Here is a 15,473-nt window from a genome sequence, read left to right on the forward strand (position 1 = left end):
GTGTGTTTGTCTCGTGGAGTTTAAGGATGTTAGTGCGTTTTAAAGTCAATGTGAAATCAAAATTTAACCCATTTACTTTCCTAATGCACATTCCTGGTCTTATGATTCATCTGTGCAGGTTACTCAAGAGAACAAAAGGCTGTTTAGATTTTTATGTAATCGTCTTTTTTTGTTTTTATGTTAACATCACCTAGGCTGTGGGCTATTGGATAGTGTTAACCAGCGGTTGGGTTACGGAAGTAAAAATCCCATTAATTTTCTCCATAGGGGAATTGATTTTAATTAAAACTTATAATCCTTTAAAGACACACTGACTGTGAGCTACAAGGTCATTATTTGATGCTATATGCTTTAGTCGAAGCCATCCTTTAGCATTATTCCAACTTATTTTTTTAAATAATTGTGTTTAACTGGTGAAAAACTACATTACCCATGATTCTGCGAAGAAATCTCCACCAATCAAAGAATTGAAATGAGTAAATTGCACTAGAAGAACTCTTTAGCTCCGCCCGCTCCGATGAAGGACCTAAGCTCTCCAAACACTTATTCGTATTGATATGCATATTTTGCAATACACTTCAGATATATTGTTTCTGTATAATCAACATCCTTAACCTTCTGGTGCTCTACGCGTGTGGCAGTCAAAAATTACAGAATCTTCAATGAAATTAGCATTTAGTATTTTTAGGGGATTTTATGGTCCTAAATTATATTTATACAGTAGTTATAATCCATTTAGTCACATAACTTAAACTGTCATAAATCTTGAATGCTTTAAAGCACAGACTTACGTTTGGTCCTTTTTAAAAAAAAAAACATGATACTTGGCAAATTATTGCTGAAGTGACAAAGTAAAAAAGATCATAATACTATTTTACATTTATTGTTATGACAAAATTACAAAAATGCTATTTAATATACTAATATATATTTTCCAAAACACTTTTAATTAAAAAAATGTGTGACAATGAAAGCCTTAAATCTAAACAAGCTGTGTTCTAAATTTGAGATTGAGATCTAAAAAAAAAAGCTTTCACCAAACAAACTTTGTTTGGGCGCAGTACCAAAAGTTTCCACTAGTTGAAATTTGTTTCCTATTCTCACACTTTTCTTCATCGGATTTTTCAAATATTTTTTGCTTCAAATCAAAATTTGTAATGTTGTGGTTCACCTCGTACCTGGCTCTTTAACAAAGACTTTTTAAAAAATCCTTATGGGAAAAATGAATGGAAAAAATACTTTCAGGACCAACGCCACAGAAAAAAAAGTGGGCGGGCACTGTTGCACTGTATAGCTAAATAGCCATTTAGCCATTGTTTTTTAGTGTTGTTGTAGGCGATGCAGTCCTTTGCTAATTATTAACGACAGTCATTTAAATGCAGTTCGACAGTAATCTAATAATAGCAGATCTGCCACAATTAACTGCAAACTCACATTCTGATACGAAAAACACAGCTTAACCGTGGCTGTGTCCGTAATCACTTTCTCTCTTGAGTAGGTACTCATTTTGAAGGAGTAATTCACGACGTATGAGTGTGTGTAGTATGAATGTAATCCGGACGTACTACATTCACCATGTTGTCCTTATCATGTGACCTACAGCGTCAGTTGCACTTCACTGGCATTCACAAATCCTCTCCCGTGGCCTCATGGGATAGTAAAGTGTCCATCATATGCACACTTCAGAATCTCAGCAGAAGTAAAAGATCATCTGAGTACTTTTTACCTATTCTTTTATGAGTACTGTGAACTCTGACATACTACTTTTGTCACATACTGTTTTTCGCCTACTGTATAGTAGGAAAGTATGTGATTTCGGATGCAGCCTATATGTTTTACAATAACCCCTAACCATGGCAACCTAAAAATAGTCTGGTTTAATGTGCGACAGGACGTTTACTGCAGTGAACTCAATTCCAGCTCTCTGAAAGCATATGTTAATGATCATGAGTGGGAGAATATGTGATAGTTTGTTCTCGGTGGACTTATAGAAAACTGCTTTGAAGACTTTTAAAGGTAAACACCATATTGTGAGATGTGTTAATTGGGGAGTTAATTGTCGTTAAGATGTCTTAATTAGTCATTAAGCCAAGCTGTTCCTCCTGCTGAGGTCTGCTTGGCCTCGTGCCCACGACTCTCCCACAACTTCTGCTTCTCCATTACAGTCTTAATGTTGAAGAACTTCTGTCTCTCCCAAACACCCCCCGAGGAACGGTGGATGGCTCAGATGTTGTTCTTTTAGCATTTAGCATGACACACACATTTCATAAGTGCTGTAAAGTGATGCCGTTTTATAGTAAATATTTCAAAATGTTTAAGGTAACGGACCACACTGCTGAAAAGCTAAGTTTCTTATCCTCACCAAAGCTGCATTTATTTGATCAAAAATACAGTATAAACAGAGGTACTGTGAATATTATTACCATTTAAAATAACTGTTTTCGATCTGAATATATTGTAAAATGTAATTTATTCCTGTGATCAAAGATGATTTTTCAGCATCATTACTCCAGTCTTCAGTGTCACATGATCCTTCAGAAATCATTCTAATATGATGATCAATATTATTGGTGCTCATTCTGCTCAATTATTAATAATGGTTCTCTTCTTACTCAGATATATTTGTTATGTATAAGTATGTATATAAATACAAGTGTGTGTATATATATATATGGAACAGAAATCTTTTGTAACATTATAAATGTCTTTACGGTCACGTTTGATCAATTTAATGCATCCTTGCTTAAGCATATTAATATGACAAACAGGTTTTCTTTCTACGATCCATGGTACGAATAACATAATGGGTTTCACTTTGGCTAGTTTCCATTCGTTCCGTTTTATTTCTACAAACAGTGCAGAATTGAAAGTAAAAGTGTGTCATGTGCAGGAAATGTCATTAGGCCTATATGAGGAAATCAAACAGTGTATTAGTGATCATTACGTCCTACAGGCCAATAATCTTAAATAGTCTTTAAACAAACATTAATATTCAGTAGTTACAGTTTTTTACAATCGCTATGACAGTTTTTCCAATACATTTAACAAGTTTCCTAAACTTCCACGGTTAGCACAACATCCGTCTTTGTAGGCTATACAATTAACCCATCTCTTGTTGCTTTGACACAAAATGCATACAGTTAACAGAAACTTCTTTTACACACTTAGCTCAACCAAGACCAAAACAATGTAATTTTACTGCCAAATGTATATGCTTTCAATGTAACAGTGTTGTTTATTATGTCATGTTTCTGGTTTGTGGTTTCACTGTCTTTGGTTTTTTCATTCAGTTGTTTCTCTGCCTTGTTAATTGTATTCTGTTATCCCTAGTCATGTTACTTATTAGGTCCCATGTTTCAGGTGTGTTGTCCTGTTAGTTTGTATGGTTCCGCTCGTTGTTCTCATTTGCCCCAACTGTGTCTTGTTCCCTGATCCCCTCTGTGTATTTAAACCCTGTGTGCTCTTTTGTTCCTTGTCAGTTATTGAATGTTTGAATGTATGTTCCGTGTGAGTGTTCCTGTTCCTTGTTCTGAGTTTATCCTGTTCTGAGTAATTAAAGTCTACTGCTGCATTTAGATCCGACTACCGCCTTTGCTTCCACGCAATTCGTGACATTCACACTGATAACATCATGTTCTAAACATAACTCATATTTGGTTGCTTTTTATTTGTACTCATAGGTAAATTAAGTTCCAGAGAACAAGTTTAGGCTATTTCTCAGACATATAGAACGATAACACCATGCATACAAACCGAACAAGACACTAAAATCACACTAAAACAATTTACTCCATCTTAACACTATTCATAAAATGAATCACTACTGGAACAAAGCTGTTTTTATATCGTTTTATTGTACACCGCAGTACTCTAAACCGTCGATTGGACGGCAGATACTGAAACTCACAATACAGCGGATGGAGCTGGTCACTCGAGAATGAAATACCCATGCGCTGTACCTGCCTGGTATACAGCGAGGATGGGTTCAGTAATGGCTCCCCAATCAACCTACTGGACCACTTCACAATCTGGCTGTCAGATCTGCTTCTGTGTCTTGTGCTCTGTGGGACTTTTATGTTGTAGTTTCTTTGTGTCTAGTTTCTGTATTCTTTCCTGTGTCCTGTTTCCTGTGGCCAGGTTGTAGTTTTGTAGTCTTTTACATTTTCATTAGTCTGCTCCAGGTGTGTCATTTTCCCTCGTTAAGCTCGTTTACCCCTTTTGTTTAAATAGCCCTTGTTTTCTCTGGTTCTCTGTCGGTCGTTGTTTCATGTCATGCAGGTGTCTCCAGTTCCCCGTGGTTTCTTTGTTTTTCTCAGTGTTATTTAGTTCTTCAAGTAAGTTATGTTTGTTTATTTTCATTAAAATCTCCCTGCATTTGGATCCTTCAACTCTGCCTGCCGTCTTTGATTCCCCCGTCCCGTGACAGAACGACCGACCCATAATGGATCCAGCAAGGAGAATTATGCGTCTTCGTCAAGGAGATCGCTGTGTTGAGGATTATGCTCTGGATTTTATTGAGTTGGCTAATTTGAGCAACATGAGCAAGGAATGCCTGATAATATTCTTTCGGGGAGGGCTGTCTGAACCGCTCAGCTCACTCATGCCATTTTGGGATCTTAACTGGACACTGGAGTATTACATCTATCTTGCACTGCATTTGAGCGGCTCTGCACTCACTGTGGGAGTCACGAAGGAGGAACCCGACATTCCCACAGTAGCCCTCACCCCAGAATCTCGTCCTGTCATGGCAGCCAGGCCAGAGCTTCCAGCTGTCATGGCCACCAAGTCAGAGTTCCCAGTAGCCATACTTATGGATGAAAAGGACATTAGGGTGGTCCATGGGTATTTGAGACTGGCGTCGAGCCTGGAAGACACAGCGGTTTGTTCGTTGCGAGCAGCTGATATCTCTGCGGTGGGGTCAAGTCTGGGGGTTTCAGACAGGGTGCCCGCCACCGTTCCAGAGTCTGAGACCGTTCACGTCGTCACGGCTGCCGATCCAGAGCCCGTTCACGTCACGGCTGCCGATCCAGAGCCCGTTCACTTCACGTCTTCCGAGCCAGAGCCTGTCCCGTCACGTCTGCCGATCCAGAGCCCAGCTGATCCAGATCCAGAGCCTGTGCCCGTCATGTCTGCCGATCCAGAGCCTGTGCACGTCACGTCTGCCGAGCCTGAGCTTCACGTCACGTCTGCTCCAATTCCTGAGCCGGTGGTGTCTGCTCCAATTCCTGAGCCGGTGGTGTCTGTTCCAGTTCCTGAGCCGGTGGTGTCTGTTCCAGTTCCTGAGCCGGTGGTGTCTGTTCCAGTTCCTGAGCCGGTGGTGTCTGTTCCAGTTCCTGAGCCGGTGGTGTCTGTTCCAGAGCCTGAGCCGGTGGTGTCTGTTCCAGAGCCTGAGCCGGTGGTGTCTGTTCCAGAGCCTGAGCCGGTGGTGTCTGTTCCAGTTCCTGAGCCGGTGGTGTCTGTTCCTGAGCCTGAGCCGGTGGTGTCTGTTCCAGAGCCTGAGCCGGTGGTGTCTGTTCCAGAGCCTGAGCCGGTGGTGTCTGGAGTATTACATCTATCTTGCACTGCATTTGAGCGGCTCTGCACTCACTGTGGGAGTCACGAAGGAGGAACCCGACATTCCCACAGTAGCCCTCACCCCAGAATCTCGTCCTGTCATGGCAGCCAGGCCAGAGCTTCCAGCTGTCATGGCCACCAAGTCAGAGTTCCCAGTAGCCATACTTATGGATGAAAAGGACATTAGGGTGGTCCATGGGTATTTGAGACTGGCGTCGAGCCTGGAAGACACGCCGCTTTGTTCGTTGCGAGCAGCTGATATCTCTGCGGTGGGGTCAAGTCTGGGGGTTTCAGACAGGGTGCCCGCCGCCGTTCCAGAGTCTGAGACCGTTCACGTCGTCACGGCTGCCGATCCAGAGCCCGTTCACGTCACGGCTGCCGATCCAGAGCCCGTTCACGTCACGGCTGCCGATCCAGAGCCCGTTCACGTCACGTCTTCCGAGCCAGAGCCTGTGCCGTCACGTCTGCCGATCCAGAGCCCAGCTGATCCAGATCCAGAGGCTGTGCACGTCACGTCTGCCGATCCAGAGCCTGTGCACGTCACGTCTGCCGAGCCTGAGCTTCACGTCACGTCTGCTCCAATTCCTGAGCCGGTGGTGTCTGCTCCAATTCCTGAGCCGGTGGTGTCTGTTCCAGTTCCTGAGCCGGTGGTGTCTGTTCCAGTTCCTGAGCCGGTGGTGTCTGTTCCAGTTCCTGAGCCGGTGGTGTCTGTTCCAGTTCCTGAGCCGGTGGTGTCTGTTCCAGTTCCTGAGCCGGTGGTGTCTGTTCCAGTTCCTGAGCCGGTGGTGTCTGTTCCAGTTCCTGAGCCGGTGGTGTCTGTTCCAGTTCCTGAGCCGGTGGTGTCTGTTCCTGAGCCTGAGCCGGTGGTGTCTGTTCCAGAGCCTGAGCCGGTGGTGTCTGTTCCAGAGCCTGAGCCGGTGGTGTCTGTTCCAGAGCCTGAGCCGGTGGTGTCTGTTCCAGAGCCTGAGCCGGTGGTGTCTGTTCCAGAGCCTGAGCCGGTGGTGTCTGTTCCAGAGCCTGAGCCGGTGGTGTCTGTTCCAGAGCCTGAGCCGGTGGTGTCTGTTCCAGAGCCTGAGCCGGTGGTGTCTGTTCCAGAGCCTGAGCCGGTGGTGTCTGTTCCAGAGCCTGAGCCGGTGGTGTCTGTTCCAGTTCCTGAGCCGGTGGTGTCTGTTCCAGAGCCTGAGCCGGTGGTGTCTGTTCCAGAGCCTGAGCCGGTGGTGTCTGTTCCAGAGCCTGAGCCGGTGGTGTCTGTTCCAGAGCCTGAGCCGGTGGTGTCTGTTCCAGAGCCTGAGCCGGTGGTGTCTGTTCCAGTTCCTGAGCCGGTGGTGTCTGTTCCAGTTCCTGAGCCGGTGGTGTCTGTTCCAGTTCCTGAGCCGGTGGTGTCTGTTCCAGTTCCTGAGCCGGTGGTGTCTGTTCCAGTTCCTGAGCCGGTGGTGTCTGTTCCAGTTCCTGAGCCGGTGGTGTCTGTTCCAGTTCCTGAGCCGGTGGTGTCTGTTCCAGTTCCTGAGCCGGTGGTGTCTGTTCCTGAGCCTGAGCCGGTGGTGTCTGTTCCTGAGCCTGAGCCGGTGGTGTCTGTTCCAGTTCCTGAGCCGGTGGTGTCTGTTCCAGTTCCTGAGCCGGTGGTGTCTGTTCCAGTTCCTGAGCCGGTGGTGTCTGTTCCAGTTCCTGAGCCGGTGGTGTCTGTTCCAGTTCCTGAGCCGGTGGTGTCTGTTCCAGTTCCTGAGCCGGTGGTGTCTGTTCCAGAGCCTGAGCCGGTGGTGTCTGTTCCTGAGCCTGAGCCGGTGGTGTCTGTTCCTGAGCCTGAGCCGGTGGTGTCTGTTCCAGAGCCTGAGCCGGTGGTGTCTGTTCCAGTTCCTGAGCCGGTGGTGTCTGTTCCAGTTCCTGAGCCGGTGGTGTCTGTTCCAGAGCCTGAGGACCAGTGGTGTCTGTTCCAGAGCCTGAGCCGGTGGTGTCTGTTCCAGAGCCTGAGCCGGTGGTGTCTGTTCCAGAGCCTGAGCCGGTGGTGTCTGTTCCAGAGCCTGAGCCGGTGGTGTCTGTTCCAGAGCCTGAGCCGGTGGTGTCTGTTCCTGAGCCTGAGCCGGTGGTGTCTGTTCCTGAGCCTGAGCCGGTGGTGTCTGTTCCTGAGCCTGAGCCGGTGTCTGTTGCTGTTCCTGAGCCGGTGTCTGTTGCTGTTCCTGAGCCGGTGTCTGTTGCTGTTCCTGAGCCGGTGTCTGTTGCTGTTCCTGAGCCGGTGTCTGTTGCTGTTCCTGAGCCGGTGTCTGTTGCTGCTGTTCCTGAGACGGTGTCTGCTGCTGTTCCTGAGACGGTGTCTGCTGCTGTTCCTGAGCCGGTGTCTGTTGCTGTTCCTGAGCCGGTGTCTGTTGCTGTTCCTGAGCCGTGGTCGCCCGAGTGGTCGTCTTCGCCCTGGTCGTCTCCGCCATGGGCGCCCGAAGGACCTGCTCCGTCCCGGTCGCCTGCACAGCCGGATCTGCCCTGGCCACCTGAGGGAGGATCTCCGCCGTGGAGGCTTGAGTGGTCATCTCCGCCGTGGCCACCCGAGTGGCCGCCCGAGGGGTCTTCACCGCCCTGGCCGCCCGAGGGGTCTTCACCGCCCTGGCCGCCCAAGGGGTCTTCACCGCCCTGGCCGCCCGAGGGAGAGTCTCCGCCCTGGCCGCCCGGGGGAAAGTCTCCGCCCTGGCCGCCCGGGGGAAAGTCTCCGCCCTGGCCGCCCGAGGGAAAGTCTCCGCCCTGGCCGCCCGAGGGAAAGTCTCCGCCCTGGCCGCCCGAGGGAAAGTCTCCGCCCTGGCCGCCCGAGGGAAAGTCTCCGCCCTGGCCGCCCGAGGGAAAGTCTCCGCCCTGGCCGCCCGAGGGAAAGTCTCCGCCCTGGCCGACCGAGGGAAAGTCTCCGCCCTGGCCGACCGAAGGGCTGTCTCCATCCTGCTTCCACTCTGCGTTCCTTCCCGCCATCCCTTCCCCGGTTCCTCCTCCACTTCACCTCCCTCCAAGACTGGTTGTGGAGCGTCTGGAAGCCTCTCCTTTGAGGGGGGGGTAATGTCAGATCTGCTTCTGTGTCTTGTGCTCTGTGGGACTTTTATGTTGTAGTTTCTTTGTGTCTAGTTTCTGTATTCTTTCCTGTGTCCTGTTTCCTGTGGCCAGGTTGTAGTTTTGTAGTCTTTTACATTTTCATTAGTCTGCTCCAGGTGTGTCATTTTCCCTCGTTAAGCTCGTTTACCCCTTTTGTTTAAATAGCCCTTGTTTTCTCTGGTTCTACCAGAAAGACTCGGGAGATAAATTGATATAACAGCGCATATTTATTAACAGCCCGGCAAGCATGCATTTATAAAGTTCTTTGGCGTAGGCCCCGTCCTTTAGAGAGCAATGCGAGGGTAGCGGAATCTGCATATCCTGCCTGAAGACGAAGGCAGGGACGCAGCCGACCCCCCCTGGAGGTTAAGGAAGGGACCATCCTGGTGGTGGTGGGGAGGATGAAGGGGAAGGTACCATCTTGGTGGTGGTTGGGGAGGATGGAGGTACTTGGCAGCGTCAGCATCTGCGAACTCAGACGAATGTAAGTACCGATCTTTTATACTGTGAGTGTTAGCAAATGATTGGTTAGAAGAGAAGTAATACGTGGCACGCTGATTGAGTCTTCCTGGCAGAACCTACGCTAAAGCTGTCATTTCTCTGTCGGTCGTTGTTTCATGTCATGCAGGTGTCTCCAGTTCCCCCATGGTTTCTTTGTTTTTCTCAGTGTTATTTAGTTCTTCAAGTAAGTTATGTTTGTTTATTTTCATTAAAATCTCCCTGCATTTGGATCCTTCAACTCTGCCTGCCGTCTTTGATTCCCCCGTCCCGTGACACTGGCCAATAGAGTTCCGGCTCTTTAACGTGTCGTCCACAAACTATGCAGATTGTGCCGGAGTTTATGTTGGTTTAGTGTGCAAATCGTTTTGTTTACAAATTAAAAGCTTTGCAGTTGTTATATGTTAAATATTTAATTTTTGATGTGTTCATTGTGATTATATTGGCAGGGTTTATAAAATTGACAGGATATCTTTGCTTGGGGCATTTGGAAAACAAAATTTCCAAATGTAATCGCGTGCATCTCTGATGATTATAGAATACAGAATGTGTGTTGAAAAAAACATAGATTAAACACACTCGCTAGTCGCGACAGACACACCCCTGAGCGGCGTTTTTCCACTGTAGTGGACGCAGTCGTTCCGTCACATTATGTAAACATGAATCAATTCACTATATATATAGACCTAATGATAAAAACACGTTGTCTTTTATCCTTTACATGCAATAATGAGGAACATTTTTACATGCAATAATGAGGAACAATAATGAGGAACATTTTCCATTTGCTTAATGCACCGAGAAGTTCACACCCACAGGCCACAGGTGAATCAGATACAAGGTCAGAAATCTTACTCTGCTCAACTTGACAGCTGAATCGACGACAGCCTCCTGTCTGCTGTCCCACACATTATCCGAGATAAAAGGTAACTTTTCCTTCCAATTATTATGATGCTAAAACTTAATTAAAATTCTAAAACTTAGTTTATGTCCATGTATTTTGTCCTTTTTAAGACTAGTTTTTTAAAAACAATCCAAAAAATACATACTAGTGTTTAACAAACATTTGACAAAGCAAAAATGGCACTCATGTAGAGTATTAAAAAGCCATTATTAAACCACAATTGAAGTGTATTATTATTATTATTATATAAAAACATATGAATATAAAAAAATTATGGATTACATAATGTTAAACAAGAACACACTTTAAAGCCTAAAAATGAATGCCATTCTGTAATTCTCGTATAGTATAGCCTACATTTATATCACAAATATATGGGTCTTTAAAAGTTATTTACACGTATATTAACTGAACTGAACGTATAACTTCCGTATATTGTCCAGAAAAACTCTTAAAAGGAGAACTCCGGTCAATTTTAACATTGAGCTAATTTTTTTTGTAAATTTGGAGTGCTGTCAATACAGAGAACAACGACAAAAATCGGTGTTGCCTACACTGTTATCCTCTTTTTAAAATGTGCACTCTGTTGACTTCAATGGGGCAAGTTTTAAACCTGCTTTTTGCCTCTTAACATCCTTAATGTGTCATTACAGTTGAAGTACATGGCTTCAACCCATTGTGGTAATTAACGCATTAATTTACACTATTAGTTAATAAAATACAGTCATGGCCAAAATTGTTGGCACCCCTGGTAAATATGATCAAAACTGGCTGTAAAAAATAAATCTGCATTGTTTATCCTTTTGATCTTTCATTCAAAAAATTGCCAAAATTCTAACCTTTCATTGAAGCAAGAGAATTGAAAGTGGGGCTAAATCACATTATGAAATAAATGTTTTTCTCCAAAACACGTTGGCCACAATTATTGGCACCCTTTTATTAAATACTTTTTGCAACCTCCTTTTGCCAAGATAACAGCTCTGAGTTTTCTCCTATAATGCCTGATGAGTTTGGAGAACACCTGACAAGAGATCAGAGACCATTCCTCCACACAGAATCTCTCCAGATCCTTCAGATTCCCAGATCCATGTTGGTGCTTCTTCTCTTCAGTTCAGCCCACTCATTTTCTATAGGGTTCAGGCCAGGGACTGGGATGGCCATTGCAGATCTTGGTTTTGTGCTCAGTGACCCATTTTTGTTTTGATTTTGATATTTGTTTTTGGATCACTGTCCTGTTGGAAGATCCAAACATGGCCCGTTATAAGATTTCTAGCACAGTCTGTTAGGTTTCGATTTTTTATCTGTTGGTATTTGATCCAATCCATGATGTCATGTATCTGAACAAGATGTCCAGGACCTCTGGCAGAAAATTAGGCCCACAGCAGTAAAGATACAGCAGAGTATTTCATTTTACACATGGGGTACTTTTTTATCCCTGTGTGCACCAAATCCATCTTACGTGTTTGCTGCCAAAAAAGCTATTTTTTTGGTTCCTCTGTCCATAGAACGTTTGAAAAGTACCTGACACTACTGGCACTTCAAACGGGATGGGTTCTATGGACAGAGATTCTGTATGGAGGAATGGTCTCTGATCTCTTGTCAGGTGTTCTCCAATCTCATCCGGCATTATAGGAGAAAACTCAGAGCTGATATCTTGGCAAAAGGAGGTTGCAAAAAGTATTTAATAAAAGGGTGCCAATAATTGTGGCCAACGTGTTTTGGAGAAAAACATTTATTTCATAATGTGATTTAGCCCCACTTTCAATTCTCTTGCTTCAATGAAAGGTTAGAATTTTGGCAATTTTTTGAATGAAAGATCAAAAGGATAAACAATGCAGATTTATTTTTTACAGCCAGTTTTGATCATATTTACCAGGGGTGCCAACCATTTTGGCCATGACTGTATGTTATTAAGAAATGAATACATTATGGCATATTTAATTAATCATACTTCATATATTACTTAATCTATTAACCATATAGAATCTTTATTAGTTACTGATGATGCAGTAATCATTAATTAATGGTTTAGTTCTGCATGAGTCATACATTAACACATGATTATCTGTGCATTAGTTAAGCATGAATTAATGCATATTAATGCACCCGTTTTGTAAAGTGTTACCGAAAACTTGGGTTACCACTGTTTCTTCTATTTGTCCAGGATGTTTGTTTTTCTTGTGTGTTTAATGTGTAATTTCATGTGTAACTATTTGTTATCTTGCCTCTTCGCTTAATCTTGGCCAGGTCGCCGTTTCAAATGAGAACGTGTTCTCTACGTGCTTACCTGGTTAAATAAAGGTTAAATAAATAACTAAAAAAACAACTACACAGACTGTCAACACACTCTCAACAGGTAAATGATTTCCATCTTAAAATGTCTATACATTTCAACTGTAAATATTGATAAAAATCAAACATCATAAAAGTGGTCTCGTTAGATGCAGGGCGTCATGCTGAGTTGACTGATGTCCAATTTTCCCAGATCAGCCATTTTGGCTGTCGGCCATTTTGAATTATGTGCTAAAACGCTGTATTTTATGAACGCATGAACGTATCGTTACGAAACTCGGTATGGGTCATCAGTTCAAGGCCCTGAAGGTACTCAACAGATTACGAGACAGCGCCACCTTTGGGTCAAAAGTTATAATAAAATTTCCAAAATTGCTGATAACTTTTGCCTATTGTAATGACACTGATCTTAATAGATTTCTTGGGTTATGCTGAAAACATAGATACCAAATTTTGCCATAGTCAGTCAAACTTACTGTCCGCCATCTTCATTTTCTTTTAAAACTACTTTTTCGAACTCCTCCTAGAACGACAGCCGATTTCCACCAAAATCGGATCGTGTTATCTCCAGACCGTGCCAAATAAAAGTTATGGATTTCGTGTTGATAGACAAAACCGTTTTCGTATACCGCAGCGGCAAAGTTGAGGCATGATGCCAAAATGACTATTCAGGCTTTATATCTGCAATGCCTTGACATATTGACACAAAACTTTGTGTGTGTCATTTTCACTTCACTCTGACCACATCACATCAATTTTTTTAACTACGCCACCTATTGGTCGAAAGTGATAATCCATTAAATCATATTTTTTGTTAATGTATGTGATTTTTCAGCCATTTCGCCTAAATTCATCTTTAAATGTCTTTAATTGCTTCTTGCTGCAATTGGTCTGACACTCCCAGCCATGTTGGCATGTCTTGTCGTCGTCTTTGCGCTTGGCCCCGGTGATTGCTGCTTGCAGCTATATTATATATATATAATGTTATATTGTAACATTGTAAGCATGTATATTTTCTGGCCATTACATTTTAGTTATTTATTTTAAACTCTATTGATGTGGTTACTGTATATCGAGGCATGGGGATAGGGACTACAATAAATCAATAAAGTGGCATAACAAACAGTGTACAAAACATTGTATGTTTCAGCACCTGTTGAACCGTAACCATAAAAAAAGTATGTTTTTGTCCCTGTAAATTTTACATACTAATAAGTATAAACAATATACTTACAGGTGAATCACAGAAGTTTCAATTGAGAGAGACCAACTACTGGATCAGGGCTGCCCTTTGACCCCAGTTCACATTACACTGCCTATGCTTTGTCTTTGCAGTAGCCAGACATTTAAAACAGTATGATATTCTTTTTTTTTTTTTTTTTTTTTTTTTACAAAAGTGTGATGATTTACATCTGTTTGCATCCTGTTGTGAGGAACAGAGATAATGAAGTGTATTACATTAAATAATTATACAAAGGAAACCTTAATTGTGAACAATTAAAGTGCATGGAAAACTAGTCAGAAATTAATTATAAATAGAGAAATCACTAAAGAGGATATGTACATCTAGGCAGAAAAACCTTAGTCTAATCAGATACATTTTTTTGTGAATTTCTAATCTTTTGATAATATGCTTTCAACATACTTTGATGTAAGTTATAAAATTCAACTCATTGATTTGACTAGTATGTGCTCTTTTTTTTTTAATGTTACAAAAGATCAATTTGTCATTAAGGCCACACTATGCTATATACAGCAGTCTGACCTGTGGGTGTCTTTTTTTCTTTTCTTTTTTTTTACTGCAAATTTCTTAAATTACAAATATGCAAATCTGAGGGTTTGTTTTATCTCAGACTGTTGTGACTCATCCTGTCAATGACTATTTTTCTATTCAAAATTATTTTTCACTTTGGAATATTAAAAGTTTGTGGTGCTTACTAGTTGATCAACAATGATAAAAAATGTTTTTGTATGAGCCCAATGTCATTTTGATGACTTTTATATTAATACTTCTATTTCATTTTTGTTCACTTTAAGGGAGGTACCCAAAGTGAGGGAGAAATCTGAAGGTTAGAAGAGAAGGGTAAGTGTGACAAGGTTCACGATTGAGGAAAAAGTCAGAGGCAGTGAGCGTAAATTCCAATACTTCTATTGACAACCTCAAAATTAAAACTAAAACATTAAATACACTGTGGCCCAGAAAATGTCAGGACATGAATGAGGTGCATCTCTCTCTCTCCCAGCCAGGTCTGCCAGTGGTTTTATCCTGTCTCTCCACAACAGGTAACTTCAAAATCCCTACAAGTGTTCAAGACAGTATTCATTTAATTGGGTTCATTTTATTTTCATCTTGAAATGATTTTGGACCTTTGTGTATAATGTGTCTACAGATCATTTCAGAGACAAAAAAATGCTCAAAGTTATCTCCTGGAATATTAATGGACTGAAAGAAAAACTCAAAGATGCCAAAAAGACAGAAAAATTACAGCAAATTTTTAAAAATTATTATGACATTGTTCTGCTCCAAGAGACCCATGTAGGTAAAAAGAATAAAAACGAAAAGAAGTTGGGTACAAAGCTGAAAGGGGAGAATTTGCCAGAGAATAGAGAGCTAGATTCAGGGAATAAGGATGAAAAGGAGAATGCAATTAATTCAGGAGATGAGAAAGTTGATGGTTTTTTTAAAAAATTTGGTTATTGTATTGAAATACTACAAAATCCGAGTTTCCAAGGTCATCAGGACAGCAAAAAGCCCACGGTTTATATCACAAACTTTTGTTCAAACAGCAGAGGTGTTGCCATTCTTGTAAATAAAGAACATAAATGTCTAAAAACATTTTGTGAGGGAGGAGACTATGCTTGGGTTTGTGTTGAGATTGACAGCAAGAAGTACACATTTGTGAGTGTTTATTATCATTCCAAAGAATCCAATCTCATGCTGAGGATTATCTGCAGTTTCCTAACACAGGGATCCGAATTTTTTCAAATGCCTGTAATCGCTGGAGACTTTAACACAACACTTCGTTACAGATTAGACAAAAAAAGCATAAAAGATAGCGCACTCCACAAAACACGGAGAAAGAGAATCCTGGAAATCATGAAAATACTGCATCTACAAGATGTCTGGAGAGAGAAACATCCACATGAGAAAGTCTACACATAC

At 42.8% G+C, this 15,473-nt stretch overlaps 1 protein-coding gene across 1 annotated transcript in view; it reads left to right on the forward strand.

Moving 5' to 3' along the window:
* Positions 1 to 14,387, forward strand: part of stpg2 (sperm-tail PG-rich repeat containing 2) — a 35,681-nt gene extending 21,294 nt beyond the window's left edge. The window contains exon 14 of the mRNA XM_079607669.1: positions 14,348 to 14,387. The gene's annotated coding sequence lies outside the window, so the exon portion shown is untranslated. The remainder of the gene's footprint in view (positions 1 to 14,347) is intronic.
* The last annotated feature ends 1,086 nt before the right edge of the window (positions 14,388 to 15,473 follow it).

Source organism: Phoxinus phoxinus, assembly GCF_949152265.1.
Source record: "Phoxinus phoxinus genome assembly, chromosome: 3".
Lineage (NCBI taxonomy): Eukaryota > Metazoa > Chordata > Actinopteri > Cypriniformes > Leuciscidae > Phoxinus > Phoxinus phoxinus.